The sequence below is a fragment of the Falco punctatus genome, assembly GCF_963210335.1.
Source record: "Falco punctatus genome assembly, chromosome: 4".
NCBI lineage: Eukaryota > Metazoa > Chordata > Aves > Falconiformes > Falconidae > Falco > Falco punctatus.
In genome coordinates, this window is record NC_137583.1 from 7,186,499 (window position 1) to 7,212,229 (window position 25,731).

Below are 25,731 nucleotides of genomic sequence, written 5' to 3' on the forward strand. Positions count from 1 at the left end.
CAACTTGCAGGACCTTAGGAAACACCAGGTTTACTTCTCTTACAAAACATTATCCTCTTGTTGGCTGAGCACCTCTTTGTCCAGGCAGAAGAGCAATGCAAATGCTCATCTTGGAAGTCATCACCCACTGTGGCCTTCAAAAGTGAAGGCTACTTGCCATCACCCAAACGTATTCCATCCTCTTAACTCATCAACGAATGTATTGGTTTTCTATCTCCTGTTTTGTGCCATGTATCACGCGTGATTATCACCAAACAAAAATTACTGCTGGAATTAATGTCTCCATACTGCACTTTTGGGAAGTGTTACATAGCCTCCTGATTCCACTCCTGTTGACTTCAAAAGACGTGCACCTAACAAAGACCTCCCCCTTCCAAAATGCTGTGCACAGGAACATGGCTGGGAAGGAGTTAATTTTCTTCCTAGCAGCCCATATTGTTCTGTGGTTTAGATTTGTGACTTCATTAGTGTTGATAACACACCAGTGTTCTAGCTCCTGCTGCACAGTGCTTGCAGAGCGTTAAGACCTTCCTTGTTTCTCACTCTCCCCCTCCAGCAAGTAGGCTGGGGGTGGGCAAGAGGCTGGGAGGGGACACAGGTGGGACCAAAGGTAGCCATCATTCAGAGACGGGCTGGGCATCAGTGTGCTGATGGAAGGTGGTGAATGACTGCCTTTGCAGGGCTTGTGTCCTTTCCTCTCCACCCCCACTTATTTTCCTTCACTTATTACACTGTCTTGACCCAGGAGTTTCTCTCACTTTTGCTCTTCCAATCCTCTCCCCATCCCACTGCGGGAGGGGTAAGGAAGTGGCCAGGTGAGTGTTTAGCTGCTGGTAGGGGGCGATCCGCTACACCCTAAACCCCTCCAAAAGTACATTTTCAGGCTAATCTTTACTGGGCTTAACTATATTTTGTAATCACAGCTAAAACCACCCTGTACCAATCAACTCCCTTTAGCTATGTCTCAAATTGCCCTGCATTCTGATTTTTTTCAGATGTCTCAGTCACTTCAGACTTCAGAACATGCTAATTCAAATAAATGTTAAGTAAAGCCATGTAAGGACCCAGAACACAACACCTGTAAGGAATCACAGTACTTTTCAGAAGCTTTCTAGACCTCAACCCTTGAAGTTTAGAAGGTAAAGCTGTGGGTTTGGGGTAATGGCATTTGGGCTGGATTTGGATTCCCCAATCCTCCCCCCTAGAAGTCCAGTCTCCCCGAGGCACTGAGGAAGCAGAGAAAGGAAAAAGCAACCCCGGTCCATCAGCTTTCTGTGCAGCTCTCAGCCGTGCCCATCTCTGGATTTTGTTCTCAAGTGCTGAAACATTTCAGGCTGTTCAGACAGGGAGAGCTGTGCTTTTGGAGGCTGTCCAAACCATCCATTAGACTTCTCTTAGCGAATAAATTGTTCTGCTTGATTTGTGGGCAACGCTGCTGTCTCTGAAGGGAGTTAACCAGAACGTAACCAGGACTAGTGCATAGTGCTACACAAGCAACTGGGACCAGTTTGATCAATACTGAAACAAACAGCATGAATTTTATTCCAACTGAAATGTAAGTTAATTGAGTCCTGAAAAGTAGCTTTTAGAGGCAGAGAGAATGCTTCTGCAGGTATGCGACCACCCCTGAACCCCGCATTTCACAGCCTTCTCTATCATCCTTTGCACTATTTGTTATCCTCATTTTCTCCACCAGCTTGTCAGAGACACCAGGTGATTATCACACACACTTGCCTTGCTTTTCTCTGCCCCCATCAGTGACTGGCAAAATCTCAATGCTTAGACCCCCCGCAAGAGTTACTGCATTTCACACAGCCTCTCTCCATTGTAATACTGCTACAGTGCTCCTCCGAGCAAGCTCTGGGACACTAACGCTTCAAAGAGCTACACACCAGCTCAATAGCTCTGAGATAAAAGAAGCGGAGGCTGTCAGGTTCCCTCAGGAGCTGCTGCCTGACCAGCTTGAGCACAAAAGGCTCATCGCCAACAGCTCCAACTACCATCATTTAACTCTCATGGTCATTCTTCATCACTGGAGGAATCAAAGTGCACCGAGTTCCTGTTCAGGGTCCCCATCACTCTATCCTCCTCTTTCTTCTGTCTCGGCCATGCACAAGGCCCTCTTCTGCATGGTGGGATGCAACCCATGTCTGTTGACCCTTAAACTCACCTGAAGAGTCTGCAACTCAGGATGACAAGCATTTCATTAGCAGTTCTCTCAAAGGGTACAAAGATAACAACCAACATGAACAAAGTAGCTGAGCCTGCAGAGCAGGCATCATGTCTGCTTCACCCTGGTTTGCCCACAGAAGCATGAAGAGGCCCCTAACAGCCCAAGGTGGGGACGTGCACATCTACAAGCCCCCACCAGTAGGAGCTATGCACGTAAGTCAAGAGCTTAGTCACCAGCATAAGAGCTAGCCATACTTCTGGAAGTATTTGTGAGCAGCTATCGAGCCCCAAATGCCAGACCTCAAAAGCCAACTTCATTTCAGTCATGAAAATTTTGAGGACCTCCATTAAGGTTATTCAAGGTACATCCTTTTCCCTCCAGCATAATCAAATGCATATCTGGCCTACCATCCACAGTGCAAACAGTGCCCAAACGCTTCCAGTGCTGACAAATATATTCTTCCATCATTGCTCAATTGCTATTTGCTCAGTTTAGCTCCGTGTGTATTATAATAGCATTTAAAGACAGAGCCAGCCTTCAAAAGCAGATGAATATGAAATTAACAACAGAGGCATTTTCACTCTGAGGTCTGGATGAGAGCATAAAATAACTGAACTTTGTTCCTGTGGCTTATTACATCATCCGTCCCCTCTTTGACTGAAAATATTTCTGTTCCTCATTCCAGCCCATCTGTTCTTCCGAAAACTCCTTCTCTCTATTTATTTGAAAAACAATTAACTGGAGGCAAAGGCGCTTCCCCCCTGCCCCCTCCCCGAGGAAAGTATGTTCATAATTAAGCAAAGAACTTTGCATGTTTATTCCCGCTAGTGCATGTGCATGCATACACACGTGTGTGCACATGCCTATTTTTAGTTACACTGTCAAAATCTGCCTAATATTTCACAGCAAAGGAGGTCTTTTGACCCGAAAAACACATCATTATTTCTAATTAGGAAATAAAGAAACAGAATTGTCAAAAATATCTCACTGCAGGGGAACTGTGCTGCGAGATGACAGGACTTCTCCCTGCTGTTGTGTTTTCTTTAGCTTTAATTTACTTTGGTGTGAAAACTGAGCCTAGTGAAACTCATCAGCCAGCAGGGAAAGTTAAGAAGGGGGTTCAGACAATGGTGCTGCCCTCACCTTCCTGTGTGGGTTAGGAAAGGCATTGTGGATCTTCTCTTCAGATGAAAAAGCGCACACCTCCAATAGAGGTTCACCTCATACAGCACAACCTCACCCACCTGTACTGCATTCAAGCTGTCTCTGCTACTGCACCTTTTGTTGCACTGGAAGGAGACCAAGCTGAAGCAGTACGAACACTTTCTATCAGTGCAACCCATGCCATCAGTATACAAATTATTTCTACTAAGACAGTTGAGCACACCTCTAACGAGAGGTATCCTCCTAACTGTTGCCATCTATAATGGGGAAATGCCACATTCCGCTTTGTATTATCCTTCCTTGTTAAAATCATTGTGGAAAAAAACCCACTAATTCACCACTTGCCGGTAATGAGGTGGGTCTCAACTGAGTTCGTGGCCTCAGGACACAACTTTAGCACACACAACAGCATAAGCATGGGAAGAGAGCTACACTGCCCTGTCCCCAGGAACAACACCCACAGGCCTGCCAGGCCATTGGGACACAAATACTCTGATGAAATCCTAAATGACTCAGGGCTGAGCTCGTTTGAAACAATGGCTACGAAACCACACACGAAGAGGAGAAATCCCCTCTAATGACTGCACTAATGAATTCTCAGAAATTGTCAGCTGAGGGGAAATGTATTTGTACTGTCTGACAGATGGAAATCACTTGGGCGAGGCTGCCCCAGTGACAATTTTCTCCTCTGGCAGAGCAGACCTCCAGGATGTGCCTTTACACCTTGGAGGAGGTGTGGAGGACCCAGCAGAGTGCACAACCTTACCCATTCAGAGCTTCCTTAGAGGAGCTCATTTATTTTTCCCAGAACAGAGGACAGGCTATGTAAGTTCAGAGACACTTGCTCAGGTTTTCCCTTTCAGCTACACCTTCAAAGCTAGACAAGAAATTCTGCTACATGGGACATGACACACAACACAATAGCCCAAACTAGCAGGGTTTCTAGGTAGAGTTGGACAAGATCATTCATTCTTCATGCTCACCATACCCTTGGTATCTCTGTTAACATCCTTAACATCTACCTAATTTGGTCTCTGATCTACTTAAATATATACCGGGCCCATTAGCAGTTGTATTACAAGGAACTCCACTGATGCAAGTCTACTTTGCTGCTTGTGACGTATCAAAAATTGCCTCTTTCTAGATACAGGGTCTATTCATGTGTTTCTGGGTTGAATCCACACTTGGTTACACTTTAAACAGAGAAGTTTCAGTGCAACTACTGAAAAGATTATGGTATATAAGACTATAAAAACCTGAGCAGCAAACCACTGAGGGTATGAAGCACTTGAAATCTGTATAGACATGGTACACAAAGAATGAGGAAGAGAACAGGGATTCAGAAAGATGAGATCACTGGACGTCTGGAAGGAAGTGCTCTCCTAGAGTATGCAACCCACAAATCCCTGCAAATATAAAGCAAAACCAGGTTCAAACTTAGACCCTTCCCAGCAATAAAAGGAAAAAGACCTATGACTCATATTCTGAATGAGGCCACTGAAATTCCAAGAGGCAAGTATGTCCACCTTCAAGCCATCATGCACCCATTTTTTCCCAGTAAGAACTACTGAGCAAATCTTACCCAAACTCTCAGAGGGATTGTGGGGTGCAGAAGACGTCCTTCTGTACAAATGTACCTTTTACTACATTTTGTCAGCCTGTCTGTGAAAGGGGCACTTAGCACTTCATTAGCCACCATGCAAAGCCCTACGGACTGCTGCCAAGATGACCTGCGAGAGTCTAGTTTGACCTAAGTGCTAGTGACAACATTATCTGGTGGGATCGCTCATCTGTGACACACATTTCCCAAGTGCAGAAAGAAAACCCACACTACTGGCTTTTAGAAAAAAAGAAAAACACGCATCAAGCAATACGCTTTAAGTCTGCATTCATATTGAGAATGAAATGGGTTCATCACGTCCTGCTTTATCCACAGGGGTTCAAAATGCAAGTGGTTTGCCTTTCTTCCTTTACCTCTTTTTGATGTTGTCAGAAGACTCCATTAGCTACACTCAATCCATTTAGCTCCCTAAAGCAAAGCGGCTGTGCTCACAACAAATTTCATTTCCCATACAGAATGAAACAGATCTTGCAAAGAGTATTATTTCAGAGAACAGAGTTTAAAGAAAGTACTTGTCTGCAATCTGTAGGCACCACAAGTACAGACAGAAGCCTTGTTTTTGTTTCACAGCAATTTATTGGCACAAAAGATCTAAGAACCAGGCCTTTAAACTTTTAAATCTGAAATACCCAGCTTCCAGGTAAAATTATTTGTATAGAGAAGTTACTGTCCTTTCCTACTGCGGTCCACAGGAATACTGCCCTTGACTTTAACAGGACCAAAGCAATCTGGTAGTCAAGGAAGATGCTCTTCTTCAGATACAACATATACGCGCAAAATATGCTTCTGTGTCCTTAGGCATGAAGTTTCCCTTCCCAACTTGTGGCATTAAAGCATTAAATTTAATTTTGCCCCATTTGTTTTCCCAGCTCACTACACCCTGTTGGAGGGTGTCCTGCACTAGGCAATAATGCCTCCAACTTCCAGCACAGCACCACTCTGGATGGATCAAATAGCCCAGACCAGAGCTAAGTAATGCACAATGGGAGAGGGTATTTTCTTCCCTTCCTGCTTGTCAGTTTCTTCATCTTTCTACTTGCCCCTGGATAGTGTTACTAAACACTGACAGTTTTTCAAGCTCGGCCAGAATGGGCACAACCGATTTCCCGATGACTTGGAACCCATCCAAACCGTCCATTAGCCACGAGTTCACAAACTGATACATCTTCCAAAAGGCTCCTGGGCAATGCTATTGTTTGTAAAAAGAAGTTAACTTCAGGTAAATGAAAATAAGATTTACTGCTTAGGACAGGTTGCATGCAGTAAATAACTCAGAATTTATGAATTGTCATCTGGAAGACTCCATTCATCTGCAGCAATAAGGGGCCCTTGGACCACTCAGCACGATAGCTCCCCATTAAATCACTGTTATTTATGTGCATTGCTGTAGGAGGCCTGCATGTGGATCACGTCTCCACACTGCTAGGTGCTACCCAAACACTATGTCAGGTCATCACAGTTACATTATCCTGATAGCGCTGGTTGATGTGGCCCTGAGTAAGAACTCCTACTAGCATCTCTGCCTACACCTCCCCTGCCATCTGCTTCATTAGCAGGTGATGTAGAGCATTTGTGAGCCAGACAGGTAGCTCATTCTGGGGAAGGGGCTGGTGAGACACCCTCAGTTCCTAGTCACAAGGCTGAGTCCTTGGTGTGGTGATCACCAAAGCACACCAAGGCCACAAAAGAGCCCCAGAGATGACGGCCATGCAAGACCTTCCCTCCCTGCTGCTCCCTCCAGCTAGCTGCTGTGGGCTCTTCAAGGCCAGGCTCATTGCTATCCGGCAAAAAATACAGTACCCAAATTCAGAGACCTGCTCTTTCCCCTTGGCACAGGGCTTCTGGCCTTGTTCCCCGACTCCACTGTCTTCTCAACGGCATCAGTCCTGAGCAGCAAGAGGTCCCTACCATCGGCACTTACATGGATCTACAGAGGCTCCTTCCTACCATTGTTATCTGTGTTTTCACTATTACTGAATTCCCCCCAGCACACAGAGCCTGTAACACTGCATTGCCAAATGCAGGATGGATTTCTCACTCCTACATATCTTGCCAGGCCCTCATGATTCACTATGTACAACCGTTGTCTACAGTGCATGTCCCAAATACACCTTGCAGCAAGGGCTAGTAGCGGCACATCTCAGGCTTGATGTTAAACCAGAGCCCTAGGGTTTTGCTGTTTCAGATCCCTTGGTTTGTCCAACTCCTATGATCTTTCAGCAGTTTCACACACAACTTCCAGAAATATCTTCTTAATAACACTCTTGCAAAACAACCTCAAGGGACTGAGTGTCACAAATGACTGAGCCACCATCACTCCCAGTGTGTGCAGCCCATGAAGCTGAGCCATCTGCTTCTCAACACTCTGAGCAGAGATGACCCTCCAGAAACTCTGCACCCTAGGACCTGCTAGTAGTGTATGGTGGAGGGGAAATCTTTGCTTCATGCTTGTGGGTTTTCACATCACGGTCAAAAAGAAATTCTGAGTCCCCATCTGTTTTTCAGCATAAGGCATTGATTGTCTGTGGCAAGGGTGGGGGTGTTAATATGGGACAGAGACATCCCTATGAAACAAAAGCTGTTTACAATTACCCAATACCACGTCATATTAAACACTGTTACCACCAACAACACATCTAGATCAGGGTTGGTTGTGGTCTGGTGTATGTCTTACCCCTCTGCCCCCTCCTAGAGGCTTCAAACCTGACTCAGACTTGCAGATATTTACATGGTGGGTGAATAACCACTCAAACAATACGAAAATCACCATGAGCGAAAGTACTCTGAGCCAGCAGTGGAGAAAAGTCTTTTACCAAACCCACACAAAGTGGAGAATGCAGGAGAGAAGCAGTGCCAGGGTGGCTAGCACCATCCGGGTGAAAACGGTACCCTCAGGTGCAGAAGCGGGTTGAAATCTTCCCTTCATTTACACCCAACAGGGAGACCTGTCTGCACACACAGGCTACCTGCTACCAATTCTGCTGCACCAGGGACAGCAGCGGTGCAAATTTCGTCAAGGCTTGATCCAGACAAAACAGAAACCCATCTAAAAATAAAATTACTGAACTGAATTCACATTCTTTTTCTGAGGTTGACAAGGTTTAACTAACAGGTTGATTATGCCACCAACAATACACGCAGAGGTATGGAAAATGCCAGAATTTCACTCATTTTCTAGGTGTTATTTGTAGTAGCAGGTAATTCTTAATAACCACTCAGAACCACCCAGTGCCTAATTGTAAAAATAGTTTCACAGTTATTTGTAGGAAAAAATAGGTGATTTCAAACAATCTTTCAAAGCTGAAATTCAATCTCACAGACCAGGAGTCACGAATATCCAGAGTTACCTAGAAAGAAATATTGAGAAGAAAAGAATGCTTGAGCAGCTCACCTCCAAAACACTGAGGTTTTCTCCATTAGCTACACTGGCACCAGTACAGGCTCCGCTTCAGGACAGAAGAGTTGAGCATCACGCAGCAACCAGAGCAAAACCAGCAGTCCCTGGAGGAGCTACTGGTCTGGTGCTTGGGAGATGTGGGTTTCCTCTTCTGCTGCTAGCGCTGCTGCTCCTGCATGCTCTCAGCCAGCCATCCTCCTTATTTCTGTGAAGAGAAAAGGAAAAAAATCATGTCTCGCTGGTCATCTCGCCTGGTAAGAGCTCAAGCCCCTTGGAGCAGGGCTATCTTTCCCCATGTGCTCTGCCCAGCCTGGATGGCCACTGCCAGCCAGAGTCTTAACCCCACAAATGCTGATGGAGCAGTAAGGATGGCTGCTAAGTAGCATATACCTGTGTAGACAGAGACACAAAAGGGGACCCCCCGCCACCAAACATGCCTGTGTTTCCTTGGCAGCAAGGAAGCAGCATGGTGAAGAGTTCAGGCTCAGATGCGTTAATAAAATGCCAAAGGGAAGCCCAGCTACTCAAAGACCTTTTTGGAGAGGCCGCTAATCTCACATCCCAATTTACACATGTCCATGTTCCTGCTCCCCGGGGCAGCAGTCACAGACTTTGCTTTTAAGCCCTCAGCAAGTTTCATGTTCCACCAAAATAATATATTTTGTACACATTATTACCAGCTTTTAACCTCAGAATCCTGATCCAAAAACCGCATCTAATCAGTCCTACAGTTTTAAAAAACCTCCAAAATATGGCCAGGCGAGTTACTGTTTCTGACATACAGAGAGGCGCTGCCTTGGCATGGCCTAGAGGGCCTCGCCGCACCGCCCGCCATTGCCACAGCGCCACAAACGCATCGCCACCCGCCGCCAGGCAGCGAGCTGGTGCTGCCACACGGCACGAGGGGCCCCTGGCTTCGACAAAACCTTTGCTTTGTTACAGCAGCTTGAATGGAAATTTTGGGTGGGATCATAACATCTCGCAGTACCTCTCCAAGGGATGGGGAACGAATCTTTGGGACAGGTGTCAGGGCCTGTGTTTGGCAAGCGTTCCTCTCACCCACGTGCCCTTCAGCCAGCTTCTCTTCAGAGACACAGAGGTCTTGGCCACTACAGTTTGACGGTGGCTGCAAACTGACTAAAGACAACCATGCTGGTAAGGCTTTTCCAGCAAGGATGGAGGTGCTCACAGGCACTGGCCAGCCAGCAGACACAGCAGCACAGCACCAAGATACGGGAGCTGAGAACAGCTTCTGCCATTCACCCAGCAAGCTCACAACTGTTTTCCCTCTTTGGCAGGTCTTACTGAAACATTAATAATCTCTGAGCAGTCCCATTCTGCTTCCATGTTGGGATTAAGCCCCAAGATGTGCAGAACCCATGAAAATCACATTGAGAAACTGAGGTGGCCATATTGCATCTGTTGGCTGAGAGGCCCAGGATCACTGAGAGCTCCTGCTCGGGGGCCAAGAGACACCAGTGACTCACTGGGATCTCTACCACAGCAGACTTGATTGATCGATTTACTATAACGAAGGATCTTGTGTTTATCGCATTTAACATGGGCCAAAGTCTTCCCTGCATACATTTCAAATTTGAGTCCAACAACTGCAGCTAAGAAGAGTAAGTGTTCTGCAAGTATCCTAAAATTTACAGGAGTGAAAAGTATGTGCTGGCATGATCACCTCTGCGTTTGGTCTCTAATAAGCTGAACCTTGTGTTGATTTCAAACCCTCTCCCAGCCGGCAATAACACGATGCAGGACACGTGTGTTCCAGAGGGCTGGGTGTCCCCACAGCACCCACTGGGGCAAGCTCTCCAGCCCAGTCTGTGCCAAAGCACCCACACAGGACACAGGGTTCCTCCTGAAGTGAGACCAGATAGGTTGTGAATGCCTTTCTGAAATGCTTTCAGGTAAGCTGATCCTCTGCCCTGCTTGACTGTCCCCTCTGAAGGTGTGCTTAAAGTGTCAGACACGTACATTTATGCCTGCCCAGTCTATATCCCCACAGGTTGTCCTATACTTTTTCAGGTTCCTCTACAGGTCCTGAACAGTTTTGCAACATTTGCCCCTAGGAATCACAAACCAGCCCCACATCTACACAGCTGCTACTCTCACCTGGTATCATGACGCAGGGGTGCCCTGACAACACCAACATGTTCCTCCAGAAGCACCCAGCTGGAGGCTTTTTGTTAGAAAATTCCCCTCGCTCAACTTCCCCTTGCTCTGCCAGCCTCCTTACTCGTTCCCAGATCGCCTTTCCCCACTGCCCCCATATTCTTCTCCCGCTTCCCGCCCCATCTTGTTTCTCTTTGCAAGGCCCTTTTCTTTAGAAATGACACAATTTCCCTTTGGGGGAGATGAGCAAGCAGGGCTTGGCTGTTGCGCTTGGGATCCCTTGGCAAGGAGCAGTAGGTGGGGAAAAGAAATAATATACAACTTCTTGTGCTCAGTGTGCCCTCTGAACACGTGCTCCTTGCATGGGCAGTGGTAAATCACGCTGCCTTCAGTGCCGCTGCTCCATCACTGAAGTATCACGTCCTTCATCAAACACGGGCCTGCAGTCACGTGGTCTGCGTGTCCTTCTGCACATCAGCCCCTGTGCTTGCCAGCCCTGTGGCACACACAGGCACCCCCCCAGGACCTCCAGGGGGAAAAAAATACTGCCAACACCTGTTCCTTTTCTTATTCCAGCACTTTGAGAAAATAAATACAGAGAAATTAACACTACCTGAAGCCACAGGGAAAGGGAATATATGAGATGAGCACAGAGAGAATAGCTGCAAGACTGTAAAGAGAGCTAAGGAAAAATGCCTTGTTGGGACAGGTTTTCCATGGGATCACAGCTGTTGGAGCAGCACTGGACTTGGGGGGGAAGGATGATTGTGAGTAAAGGGTTCATTTCCTTCCCAAACTTTTTATTTTTAGGACTTATTACCATAGTGATGTGTCAGGCCATCTCTTCAGGTTAAGGTTTTTCACCCTTTCTCCTGGGAAACCATTCCTTCTATCAGCAATGCCCAAGGCCATGTCTCCATCTGGCTTCATTTCCCACAGCTTTCAGCGAAGCTACAACAACCACCAGCAGCAGATCTGCTCAGCCCACCCCTAAGCTTTTCTTAACTTCTTCTGCTGCCTCTTACACTAAAGCCCGCTCAGGCTAGAGCTCCTCTACCTTCCAAGTGCCTTGCCCCTTCATGTGCTTGAAAGTACCTTCAAACTTTTCAGCACTTCAGCGAGGAAAATCTAGCTTTTGTAGCCGCTCCTTCAATCCATCCCACTCTCGCGTACTCGGTCTGGTATGGAGCCTCCTGCTCCTACACATTTTTGAATACTTAACTGAAGCAAGCAGAAACCTCAAGATTTCTGAGGTGGGATCGGGGCTGGCACAGGATGTAGTCAAAGAAACCAGTGGATTAACAGCCATTAGGGAACCTCAGCCAGGCTTCAAACATAAAACCCAATACTTCCTGCGTGGCTGAGGAGCACATGCCTGAGGGACAGTACCCCTTTATGTGCTCCCAGACACGCTGTGTGCACTTGGGCCTTGAGAGTCCAATAAGCTTCATTCAGCGGGAGCAAAAAATAGACAAAGATAAAATCAAATATCATGACATTTTCTCAGCGTTTCTAGTCAAACAGAAAATTAAACAGGCTCAGTATTATTGCCAGAATGTTAATTTATGCACCACTTTGGGGAAAACAGACTCAGGCACACGCAGAAGGTCAGGTTTAATGCTGTTATTAGCTGGCCCCTCTTTCCTCCTAGAAATCCTCACAGAGCTACTTCCCAGTCAAAGGGGGAATATTTAACATGGAAATACTTAACTTTATATGGGAGAGGAAAGCGGGAACATTTCAAATCGCTCTGTGACAGGCAGAGAACTGGGAGGGCACTCTCTACCCCCAGTCACACCAACCTCTGCGCATTCATCCAACAGCTTCTGCATATAACAGTGTCAGGGATACACTATACCGGTGGGTTTTGTTGTTTGGTTTGGGTTTTGAGTTGTTTTTTTTGTTGTTGTTGTGACACTAAAATCTATTATCCTGTGCCATGAAATAGGCAGCGGGAGAATTTACCCTCTTCAAATGTCAAAGGTTGAATTCATAAATAAAACATTGAATCTGAATCAAAGTTCTAATAATGTGAGTTAAAGAAGAAGAGATATTTCTACATTGTGCTTATTAAAGCACTCTGTGGGAGGGCAGGAGAGGTGGCTTAAAGACCGTAGCTTACAAGTGATAAAATATTTCTACGTTTGACCCTTGCCCCAGGCTTCTCGAAACCAGGTTTTGTGCCGTATCTGTACATTGATGCGTATGTGGAAATCACATATGACCTTTAGGCTAGAAGTCTCCTCCTGTGGACTGAAGTCCCTCTTTTCACACCACGCAGAACACAACCAGCAACGTTAAACTGGTGCTGGCTGCTCTGGCAACACACATAGAGGAGAGCTGGGTGCAGAAAGGAGGGGAATTTGGAAAAAATGCCAAATTGTCCATCTCCACAGGAACCAAAAAGCAGCTGCAGCTGTGAAAATGGATCTCCAAAACCACCAGCATCATTAGAGGAAGAGTGAACCCTCCTTCCCTGAAATCATACCACACACAGCCTGTGACCACCCTGGTGTTACCAGCTTACTGTGAACAACAGCTGATGTGCAGGTTCCCCACTGAGCTGTGGTAGTTCTGGACAGATTTTGGTTCATCTTTCTGAGTTCTCTGGCCACTGAAGGAGCTGGATAGGGAAAACAGGCTGACTGCGCATGAGATGTGAACCTGAAGCACTTGCTGGATAACTGAAATAACTCATTACATTCAGAGACTTGTGAGAGAACTGAATGCTGTAATGACTTTTTACAAGTTTGAGTGAACAGATGCATTGTGAACACCTCACAAAATCCCCCTCCTGAGTTCATATTTACCAGCCCCTGGAAGTCTCTGTTTCTTGGAAGATCAAACATCCTGACTCCTTCCAACTAATTAAATGGATTTCCCTGTAGTTGTCACCTAATCAGATGGTACATTTTAACAAGATGTTGGCTTTCCAACGGTGAAGTGTCTGATTCCCACAGGTTAGACTACATGCCCTGTTTAGGACTCAAGTCCAGTTTGTTAACAAAGAAGTTAACAGCTCACTGGAAAAATTTATGCCACCAGTTCAAGCCTCCATTTCAGGTGTGGTTTTTTGCTTCTTTCATATCCTTATTAGGGTCTTCCTGTTTTTCTTCTGATTACAGTGAAAACTTAGCATGTCACCAACAACCCTTGTGTCTTTTTGGATACTAGCAACTGTTTGTGGCCATACCAAGCAACTTGGTGTCCCTCAGCTTTGTCTCAAGCCCTTTCTCAAATCAGATGTAAATGCTGAATGAAAGTTTCATCAACATGCCTAAAAGCTAGTGTTTGCAGAATAACAGTGCCAGAAAAAAATCCAAATGCAATGAGCAAAACAAGCAACAAGGATTTCTGAAGTCATTCACTGAAAAGGACTCGTCCTGATACATTGCAGAGCCATCAGCAGTGTCAATACTTTGTCACCACTGCAAGCGATGGAAAATGCAGCTCAAGTCAAAGCAGGTAGAGAAACTGATCCACTTACTCAAAGACCCTTAATTTACATTTTAAAACCAGTAATGTGCCGATTCAGTAATTCACAGTTATCAGCGCTTTTAGCAGCAATGGGACCAAAGTGTAAAAGGTAACCACAGGAGAGGTGACAATCTGAACTGAAACAATCGGTAGGCCTCTTGGCATGGTGAGTCTCTTGGGAATGATCTCTCCTGTTCTTCCCTGGCAATATAAACATAAAGCAACCCCACCTGGTAACTCGTATCACTTCTACCAGTGAAATACTCATGCCCAAATAGCCTGCGTTACCACACACAAGAGTGACCAAGCCCGGAGATGCATCTGGTCACATTGCATTCTTTCCCCAGAGGAACTGAGAGGGATGCAGTTCCTTGCCAGGAGCTTTTTAGGGGTATCACAAACCATGCGCCAACTGCTTGTTCATAGCCACTGTCAAAATAAGAAAATATTAACAACATCTTGCAGTACAAGTCATTAACATATTGAAATCATTAAGGGCGACGCTTGCAGCTGTGCTCTAGGTACCAACTCTGCAGAGCATTACTCCTGGTTTTAAGTAGGAAGACATCTGAGGATGAGCCAGGCTTTCTAGGTTTCTTATGAAGAAAGCGCTCTGTGCATGCAGTGATAGAGGCCAGTTATATGAGGCACGATACCAGGGCTAAAAGTGAACATTAAGCAAAGGAGGCTGAAGGCGCGCCAAGGGAAAGGAGACCCAACTAGAAGAACTCTGCTGAAGTTGCAAAGGCCATAGCGAAGGCCATGAAAGACACTAGACTGCTCACATGACCAAGAGGTCAATCACACAAAGTATACATAGCTTTGCAGAAGTGGATTTTTTGAAAAGGGAAATAAATTGCGTGTCTCTCTCCCACTCACGTCTTGTCTCCCAAACCAACATGAATGTAATACGGCTAAGCCTTCTAGCTCTCTGCTAAACAGTTGAGGTGGGTCAGCAGGGACATAAACAGAACACTTAAGTCCCTCTGTTACAGGCTAGTAAATTGTTCTCAAACCGGACAAACTTGGAGTGGTTTTGGTGGTGGTGTTTTTGTTTTTGTCTGTCCATCCCCCCTCCAGGTTAAGTGGGGTTAACGTTCAGATGAGAAGCACATTCCAGTGTGATTTCACCACTGAAATGGAGCCATTCCTGGGGCGGAGTCCTGCAGCTGCTGGTAGTGCACATGTATTTTGCTCAATATATCCAAAGAAAGAATTATGCAAGTAATCAAACAAAACAACCGAGGCTATATCACAATTTGAGTAGGGCACTGAGGTGAAGTGTCCTTGTTCTTGCTATATGCGCCAAGGAAATCAAGGGACTTTTGCATTCCCTGAGAACTGATATTTTTTTTCAGCCATATTGATCCTAAGTGGGAAAGAGAAGACATCTCCCTCATCAGAAAGGCAGAAGGCTGATGGTACCCGTGCAGAGGGAACGCCTTCCTGCAGCAACGATCTGTCTTGCCACTCCTGTCCTTCACTTGCATACTTCTTCAAGGACCATGCAGCACCACCTCACTGGGTGCCAACCTGAGAGATCCTGACGGCAGGTCAGAAAGCTCTGAGAAACATCAACACAGGCTGATATTCACCTGGCAGCAACTGAGTCAAGAGAGATGCCCCTTTCCTTCACATCACCCAAGCGATGACTGAACAGCTGATAGCTGTACAGTGCTATCGAGCACACATAGCAAGAAGACAGCTATTAATTTCTTGCATTTTTTCTCCAACCTCTGCTCTTCTTACACCTTGCCAGCTCACTTCACCCTTCTTTACAGCAGGCTGAAGCCACTTCATATCCTGCTGGCTTTACTCCAGCTGTCTTGACACAACACAGTTTCTCCTATTTCTAATCATGCACTTCCTGGCATGATCCCCATTGGAAAACTCCAGTTCTGATAACATTCGATGACCTTTCCTTTATTATTTCCCCACAGCGCTCTTCAGTCCCTGATAGGTTCTAAAATTGAGATTTGCCTTCCTGGAAAGCCAGACACTCGGGGTGAATGACTCATGAGCCTTGGCATGCAGCTCCAACAGCACAGGACACAAAAGCAGTACCTTCCCCCACACGCCGTGGATCTAACAGTAGGAAGTATTATTTTGCAGGGCTGTGCTCAGTGATTTCCTAGAAAAGCAACAAAAATGCCACATGTGTTTGTGTTTCCATGTGAATTCAGCACAAGGAAATCCACACAGACCACATGCGGTTTAGAAATTGTAGGTGTTGTGAGCCTCGTGTCTGCATAATGTCTTGCTGTTGGTATGCAGTAAACATTCCACATCTTTAGGGGAAACTCCCACATAGCCAGGAGAAGGAGGGTTTTTAAAACCCAAGATCCTAACTTCAGCACAAAGGCACGAGCGGACAATAAATTTTACATCTGCAAAGGAAGCGTCCAATTTCACTCAATTATTTTGATACACTACTTTAGTGAAGCGATTGTGCAAGACTAATCATAGACATACAAAAAAAAAATTGGTGACATACAAACTCCGAAGGGAGAAAGATGCCTTAGACCTAAGGCTCTGCCAATGACCAGGTCACACTGTAGAAGTCAACAGGGCCAGATTTCTACCCAGCTATACAACTGACAATCAGAGCCTTGTTCAGAAAGAAAAATCAGCTCTTATCTCACTACCAAAAAAGTCAATACACCCGAGCACTCAGCCTGGAGCATGATACTAAGCAGTTGCTAAATCATATCCTCCATGTCAGAAGGACCCAGACAGGTACTGGCTGTGGCATGAATTTTTGCCTGTCACATGGGATCATGATCCTGTGTGTTTCTTTGTCCCTCTGCCATTCCCCTCTGAGATGGGGCTGGATGTCACAACATTACTTTATTCTTTTCCCCACTTTATATTTGATTTTAAGTGAACATGGTCTAAACAACCAAATAAAAAAATCTGGTTCAAAATATGGATTACTTCAATCTGAAAGACAAAGAACATGACAAGCATTTGATCCGAAGCAAGAATGTCTCCACTGCATGAACTCAAATGTTCCCTTAGATTTTCTGCTGAAGAAAACCTCAATTTTGTTTCAAGTCTGAATCAAGATTGAAAACGTAACATTATCTCAAACATGCTAGGGAAAAAAAGAAACAAATGAAAGCTCTTTTCAGCAGATGAACCTGCTTCTTGCAGTAAAGTGGCCAGTGCCACCTTTCAGAGCAGGATGGCCTCTGAGAGGTCCTCCCAACCCATTTCACGTGCACTGAATGACTGAATATACCCACATCCCTCCACAGCAGTGACCCAGCAGCTGTATGAGTTTTAGTTTTTCCTGGGAAATAAACGTACAGCATGCTGCCCAGCTTCATGTTGCAAACATCATGTAGATAAGAAATTTCTGCTCTTCAGCACACAGCAGATACACAGGCCAACACCTACGCAGCACACACCTCATCCCCCATCTATCGATTCCCAATGGGCAGAAAAACTGTAGAAGCTACAGGAGCTCCCAAGCCACTAGAGACCAGGCAGGTGTTAAAGCTCCTCCAGCTCTCCCATGTGTACAGACAACCCAGATGCTTTGGGCCAGGGAGAGCGAGAGACCAGAAAAGTTTCTACTACAGTATTACTTGGGACAAAAAGCATGATTCAACACACCTTTGAGGGAGGAGTCATGTGGAGAAATGTTGAGGAATGAAGGGGGTGGGGGGAACAAACCATGAAGTCATTTATATTTATTCCAGGCTGAACCTTGTAGATTAATTATGGGAGAAAAAAATAGGTATTGACAGCTCAATGTTGACTCTAAGCCGGTTATTAGAACAAAGCAGGCTGAGCATGATCTTTAGAGGAAATAGCTTCTGATAGGGTCCTGGTGCTACGTTTCTTAGGTAACTGGACTCCAGCCAAACCATCTGGCTCTTCTGCATTTTGTTCTAACAAAGAGGACTTCACAAAGCCTGGAAGAAAATCCTGTACACAAGAAATGAAGGAATCATGCTCAGAAACGTGCCATTCCAGGAAATATATTTAATATATTTTACAAGCATTTGGAGTTAGAGGAAAGAAGGTAGGGAAATTAAAAAAAGAAAAGAAAAAAAAAAACCCACAAAACAAAACACACCACACACCACAAAACACCAACTAGGAAAAAAGCTTATACCTGAGAAAAAAGCAGGGCAGCCCCTGCACTGTGATGCTGCGGGGTTTTGCACTTGATCTATGTAGGAAACAAGGACATACGTCTTACTACTGAAACGGAAATCCTCTTTCTCCTTGGGCAGAAGAAAATAGCAGTCTCAGGGTCACTGTTCTCAAGACAGCATCTTGGCTCAATTTAGAAGAGACCAGCCCAAGAGCATAGCTTGCCTGCCTTCTTTCCATCAAAACTAACAAAAAGCTATTTAAACCTGACCACGATGATGGTTTCCTCTGGTGTAGAGACACCCAAGTGAAACGGCCCCAGCTCAAGTCACAGCCTGTTCATCTCCAGCCTGTTCGGCTATCAGGGAGAACCACAGGTCTTCCTCAAAGCCCCTGCACTCCCTTCCACTTAATCCACTGCCTTTAATCTCAGTAGCTAAAGCAAAATTGGAGTCATAGGGATGTTTATTGTAGGGAGCAAGAATGTAACTGTGTCCTTTGCATTTACTCATTTATAGCAGGGTCAGCAAATGCAGACTCCAAGTCTGCCATGTCAAACCTGTGTTGAGCTGACAACCACAGAATATTTGGCAGGGAAAAGGGATAATTAGGGTTTTCAGCAGATGCTCCTAATCTGTTCTCCAAGGCAGGTGGGAGATTATTGATAAATTCCTTGAGTTCAGATGGGTGTCAGAGGAGTTTCTCCCTGTCTCAGGCCAGCCAGGCCTGAGTTTCTCCCTGTCTCTGTCACGTTCTGCATAGCTAAGTAACACGACGGCTCTCCATCAGCCAGGCATAGGAACAGACAACTACAGGATGTAGCAGAGATACTGACTTTTCCCAGCTCTTAGGCATGCAATATCTCATTTCTCTGTCAAGGCTCATCTGTTCTCATTCAGGTTCCTACCTGCACTAGATTTGTGGCAGCTGTTCCCATGCAGAGAATAACCCAGGCTTGTTGAAGTGACCCATGACAGTTACTGTGCAGGGTGAGAGAGCCTATTCCCAAAAGGACACGGGCAAGAGCCCGCAGGACAGAGATACAGAGATGGCAGGACAAAGACCGGGTGCTCCAAGGGAGCCAGAGCTTGCCCTGCAGATGAAGAAGTAAAGCCTCTCTGGGCCCCAGTCCAGGAGAGTTAAAAGTTCTCCCAGCTGTGCGTATGTGTATGCAAACATAAACAATCATAACACTATGAAATAACACCTTTCGTGCCTAATAGTTATGCTTGGAGCTTTCAGTTTTCATCGTCTTGGGAATCTGTTACTGAACTATGGACTCACAGTGTTATGCCAATGGGCTGTGTTAAGTAAACAGCTCTGACCCCATCATCAAGCTTCCCTTGGCTTTTTCTACTCTTCCAGCCTCCCAGCAATGTCAGGGATTACCCTCTGCTCCCAGCTGTTCGGCAGCCAGACCAAGTGCTCTGCCAGCATCCAGCACCCCCTGCATGAGCAGGAATGGCAAATTGTCATAATCAAAAGAAACGTGAGACTGACAGAACAGATTATCAGAGCTAAAGCCAGCAGACACTTAGCTACGGGGCTGTGTCCCTGCAGTGCCCCAGGCAGCTCTGTAGCAGGACTGCCTAGAACCATACAAAGATGCATCACCACCTTCTCTCTCTTTCCCACGTCTCAGCTCCTCAGTTTTGATCTCAGCAAAACATCTCCTTTGTTGCTCACTTTCATCATGAGCTCCGCAAGGAACTGAATTTCTACCACCTCACCTGGAGTGAGGGTCAAAGCTTCCTTCCAGAAGCTTTTTCTCTGAAAGAATGGTCCCAAAGGTGCTGGGAGTAAATGAATCAACTCTTCATTTTGCACTTTTTCAGCTTCGGCTGTCCTAAAGCTATCTTTCTCCTCAAGTGAAAATGTGTATGAAGATCAAAAATCTTTAGTCCTAATGTAAATGACAGATGTACAGATTGAACCGATCTAATGGATCACTGGTGCCAAAAGGAGCTGGTTCCCTTATGCATGCTCCCCCGTTTATCCTCTTTGCCATAGCTCTGGCACTCAGCAGACCCTGCACTGAAGCAAGCGACTCCCCAAATACAGCAGACTTGCTTCTGACAGGTTATCAAGGTGCATCTTCCTAGCACAAGGTCTGCCAAGCACCAGGACCTGCGCCAGGGAAGAGATGGGAAGACACAGCTGGAAGCAGGGAGAGGATGTAACAGTTCGCTGCTGTCAGGAATAAGAAACCAGCTTAGCTGTAGCATCTAAAATTCACCCTTGCAACTCTGGCTGCTAAAGTGTGACTGAAATAGGGCAGAAGACAGTGAACAGAGCTGGAACCTATGCACACCCTGGCTAGATGGTACAGCACTTCCACTCCCTCCTGAAACCTCACTTTGCTCCCTCTTACCAAGTTTCTTTGAGAAATGGGGGGAGAAACTGTATTTCATATTATCAATCTTATCTCTCCTCCTGCTGCTAACGATCTGACTGGAGAAATTTTTGAAAGCACCCATGAAATGCGTATGCCCAAGTTCTAATGGGAATAAACTATCAAAAGCCCCTTTAGCTACACCACCGTAACAGCGCACGTATGCACCCTGCCATAAAGAAATAACAGCTATTTACTGAGTGGTATGAAAATTAGTTTAATGCTATAAATAATTCCAAACGTTGTCGAAACATTAACTAATCCACTCTCACTGCAGCTCCTTGTGACAAATAAAGACCATTCTTCTTGCATCGCAGGGAGGTTTAGAGCAGAGGGCTTTTTTATAGATGCAGCAGCATCTCCTGGTAGTGGCTCTGAAAACTGTCAGGGCTCTTATCCCCTTTGGGGATGGACCAGATTCTAGCATGAGGGCTGATACAAACGCACACCTCAGCTGGACACTCTTTAAGGAGGAGATGGGGACCTGGCACTTCGCACACAGATCCAGACAGTTACTTTCCCCCAAGAGGAAGCAGATACTTAATCACAGTCAATTATTCTGAAACAATCATAATTTTCCTCTTTTTCATTGGATGGCTGTGATTAAAAGATGAGAGGGACGAACACCACATAACAGGCTCCTGAACTCAGCCAAAAATACAGGATACAGTAGCTGATTGTAGAAAATTGCTTTCTACAGATACTTCACAGTAGCTCTGAAAATTATTGTGGTCCATGGTGGTTCAACCACCCTGAAACTGCTCTGGCTATCTGCTTTGGAAAATGCAGGTATAAGCATCAGCATGCTGCATCTTCACCCATGTATCCTTAGATTTTAGGAAACAACTACCTATAGAAACAGCCTATTCGTTATGTGAAACTATAGGAAAAAATTATATAACTATTCCACCTGACAGAACGTTTTATATATCTGAAAAAAATGGATATAGACATACATCAAGCTCAAAGGGCAAAGTATCCTCCATGGGATCAGCTTCTCCCTTTTCAGCTGGCTATCACACATCTCCTGGGCATCCTGGTATCTGAGGGCAGCTGCCTCTTCGCTCTGAAGGAAAACCAGCCACTCACATCAGAATACTGTCCTCCCCACTTCTTGAGGGGCCACCCCCAAAGCCTCTGCTGTGGAAGGCTCGTTCAAGGCAAGAAAGGAAAGACTGGCAGAAAAGGGGATGAGAAAGCAGTGTGGGAAGCTATCTGCTAGGCAATACCCTCCCCATGGCTGTAGGCAAAGGACTGGTCACATGGCACCTTCCGTTTCACCTCAGGAATGGGAACCCACAGGCCTGGGGTCCCTTACAATAAAGGTCCCACCTCGCCTTCTGGAAAACTATCTCCAGAATATCTCATTTGCCACAGTGATCCACCACGTACTCTGCAAATGGATCTCAGCATGTGTGGCAAGGGGTCTACCTGCAAACCAAGAGAAGCTGGCTTTTCACCATGGTTGGGACTGCCAGGGGTCTGCAGACCTCTCGTGCTGAGAGGCTGCGAGCAGAGCAAGAGCTCAGCAAATGAAGCCAGGCTGGAAGAGGCTTGAGACTGAGGCATACCTGTAGTTCTCTGGGACACCTAGCCCTCAGGAGTGTCTGCTTCTCCCAGACTCGAGAAGGAAGCACGTGGGCTGAAGCACAAATGAAAAAACACACCAGGAAAGATTGTATGAGAGGTAAAAGCAACCCTGGGGACAGTCCCTGGGTTTACCCTTACATGACTGAATAAGACAACTTTATTTTCAATCATAATGGGAGAGGTGAACACTTCTGGGGCACTCTGTCCCTCCTGGGCCCGCTCCCCATGCTCCGGCCAGACCATAGCCACCAGGTCCCAGGAACAGGACACAGCACCAAGCTGTTTCAGTTTGGTTCCCTACTTACAATACAGCAAGAGGCCCAGCCTCTCTTCCCAGCAGGGATTTGGATAAGCCACAGTGAGCTTGGGTTGGGCACCTTAAAATTAAAGGTGGCAAATATGGCTATGCTGCACAGCCCAGGGTGAGTGCCCGCTTACACTAGCCACCTCTCTAGTATTTCTCATTTTAGACCCAAATCTACTTGCATTTCTCAGAAGCCTGCCGTTGTCTCCATTTCCTTGTGTAAATTACAGGCAGGAGATACAACCAACACAGGGCTGAGGTTGTACCAAACACTGCTCCCACGCAGGGCAGACGAGATTCCCACTGCTGGGAACATCTGCTGTTCTTTTGGAGTAGCTACAGAAATGTCTCTAATCCTTTCTGCACTGATCACCTTCAGACCAAGTTAAAGACAGGGATTATGCAGAAAGCCAGGCTGGGTGGGAAGTGCCTTGCTAGTCCAGCTAGCAGGACACTGGTGCTGTAGGCAGGTAAGAATCTGCTTATAGGCAGGTAAGAATCTGCTTACTCTTTACTCTTGACACTCCAAGATGGGATTTTAGTGCTAAGCCCAACTGGGCAGCAGCAAAGTCCCTGGAAAGCACCATCTGCCACACTCCAGCAGGTGCAAGTGACATCCCCTATACTGGCTCAGTTGTGCCAGAAGGAGAACAGGAGAAGGCCAGTGCAGCTCTGGACTTTTTCTCAGTTCACTCAGTTATTCCTGAGCTCTGACCAAGGTCTAGGCTATAGACAGCTTTCAGTCCCCTTCTCCATCTGTTCTTGGGTGGCCTTGCAGGGTAACACAAGCGCTGCAGCTGCACATATAATCCTGTACAGTTACATTGGCTGCTAAGCTCTTTCTGCTTAGCTTTGTACCCCGTTGTGTCCACTGATTTATGAAGCAGGAGAAAAACCATCTCTGTGTCGACACAGGAACCTGGTCTACCTGTATCCAGGTCAGGGCTGCCAGCCAGCCGGGCCATGCAGGTCGCTGGGAGCCCCCGTGCTGAACTGGCCCCAGAACCTGCTGTGGTTGTGCCAGAGACAGATACGCAAAGGAATCTCCCATTTTAAACAAAACATACTTCAACAAATGCACTGAAATACTTTTGTTAAACATTGAATGGAAAGAAAAGGTTTCGAAATGCCTATTTTGACATTTTTGAAGTCATGAGTCACCAGGAATACTTTGGGGTATTTATAAAAATCTTTGTTTAAATAAAGGGTATAAATAGAGTTAAGGCTTTTATTTGAAGTGAAGATGGGGGGGCGTGGGATCTGCAGTTCTTCTTCTGTTGTTGTTGGGTGGAGGGGCTTTTGGGAAATTCTGAGTATGTATCCAGGTTTGGGGGTGGGAGGGGGTGGGGGGTGGAGGAGGAGGAGAGAGAGACTCCTGAAATTTTCCACAGACCAAACCCACTATTCCTGAGCACCTCTACTCACCACTTCCATTGCTTATACTTCCCCATCAAAACTGTCACGCATCAAGCAAGCTTATGTCCACTGTCAGCTAATTAATGTTGCATAGGCCTGGATTTAAGCAAAAAAACCAAACCAAACCAAAAAAACACGCTAAAGGTTGCAAGCAGTAAAACCCCGGTGGGAACAGTCTGGAAAATCCAACCTCGCAGTGGCCAAGAGCTTTCCCCTCTGTGTAACATTTCTGGAGCGGACGAGCCAGTAAACAGCATATCAAGCTGATGTGCACCATATGACAGAAACCTGTGAGGAGAAAACTCTCCCAGCCCTCGCCTGCAGGGACACAGGAGCAGTTCTTCCTCTTGCCAGTGGCTTAGGTCTGACCAGTTTCTTGCCATTGCCTGCTTTGCTGGGAGGAGATGCTGGGTTACTGCCCACAGCCTGCCTGCCGCAGGCCTGGGAGGGGTGAGGGACAAGCTACCTGCTCCCCACCCCCACCCCACCCCCCCGCTGTGAAGACACAGCGGAACGCCCAGCAATGCTTGTCCTTTGGCTTCTTGCCTTTTGCAGCCCAATACTTAAGCCTGAAGCCACCAACAAGACTGTCAGAGCAACTGGGACTGGGAAAGCCAGGCTAAGGCTCCACATGACCACCTGGTGAAAATGGCCAGCTGGCCACCAGGGACAGCAGGGTCACCACAGCATGCTCAGGAAGGTTCACCACCCTTCCATCTGCCACGGGCTTTGTTTTCATGCAAAAAATACCCTCCTCATAGAGCACATTGCAACTCACCTAGTGGATTTTGGATCTTGTAGGTCTAAAAGAAACATTGTGGTGGAAATAAAGGCAAGAAATCAGGTATCTGTTTGAGAGATGAGGCAAACAGCTAACAGGTCTCCAGGCAGGTACATCTGCTCCAAACACAACCAGAGCTACCACTCTCAGACCAGGGTGTTCTGGACAGTCTATGGGAATTAAAGCCAATTTATGAAAATCAAAGCCCATCTGTCTGCAGAAGGGACCATGTTATCTGTGATGAGTTGAACTCCAGAGCTCAGTGATGCTCTCAGGGGATAACCGAAAGATGCAGCTTTGGCACTTATCTCGTCACTTCCATGTGGCGATTATAATTCCAGTTGGTTGGATTTATATACGCCAGCTGGCTCTCTGGAGGTGAAGGGGTGGGAGCTTGTCAGGATATCAGCTGGGAACACAGATTAGCTCCAGACAAGCAAGCAAGCATTTGGGCTGCGCTGCCTCTAGGCTTGGAGCAGTTTCAGCCAATCCCCCAAAACCAGTAGGAAGTGTCAGAGTCCAGCCCAGTGGAGAAAGCAAACATTTGAGTAAAGTAATCCCAGGAATTGAGGCAAAAGGACGGCATGGCTGGTATTAGAGTGGGGCAGGAAACAATGTTATCATCCAAGGAGAATGTGGTATTTTGCAATGTTTTCCTGTCCAAGATCAGTGCAAAAAGTCTTACTAAGAGTTTTTTGGCAAACCAAGCTTGAAAAAACCCAAGATATTATTTTAAGTGTTCAATCTGTACAGGCCTCTCTGCCTAGTTTGTTCTTTAAATTTAAAGGACAGAAGAACCACTAACTCATAATTTTTCATTTTTTTCAGTGTTAAGCAACACAAACCAAAAAGACAAACTAGTCTTGACTCTCACAGGCATCTCCCTGCCCAGCACCTGCTTCCATTGGGGTCTGCTCTTCCTGACCAGGAACATTACTTCTGCACCCACCTAGGGGCAGTCCACCCTTTCCTTCCCTCCCTCCTGCTTGGCAAAGGGTATAACTGGTTAGAAAGCCACTCACATGAAAAACAAGCAGGAACCACGGGCTTTCTGCTAAAATGAAGCCAGGCAAGCAAGATCTGTAACACAGCTGAAGATTACTACATAGCTGCACATCTGCAGCTTTGCTGTTGCGCTCTAATCCGAAGCCCCCCAGCTATTGGAGATTAAGTGCCCATGGGACCAGCTAAGGA

General features: G+C 46.2%; 1 long non-coding RNA gene across 1 annotated transcript in view; it reads right to left on the minus strand.

Moving 5' to 3' along the window:
• LOC308063404 overlaps window positions 1–25,731 on the minus strand; it is a 314,414-nt gene that overhangs the window by 133,999 nt on the left and 154,684 nt on the right. Inside the window, exon 6 of the long non-coding RNA XR_013927953.1 lies at window positions 8,350–8,560. This is a non-coding gene — a long non-coding RNA (uncharacterized lncRNA). The remainder of the gene's footprint in view (window positions 1–8,349; window positions 8,561–25,731) is intronic.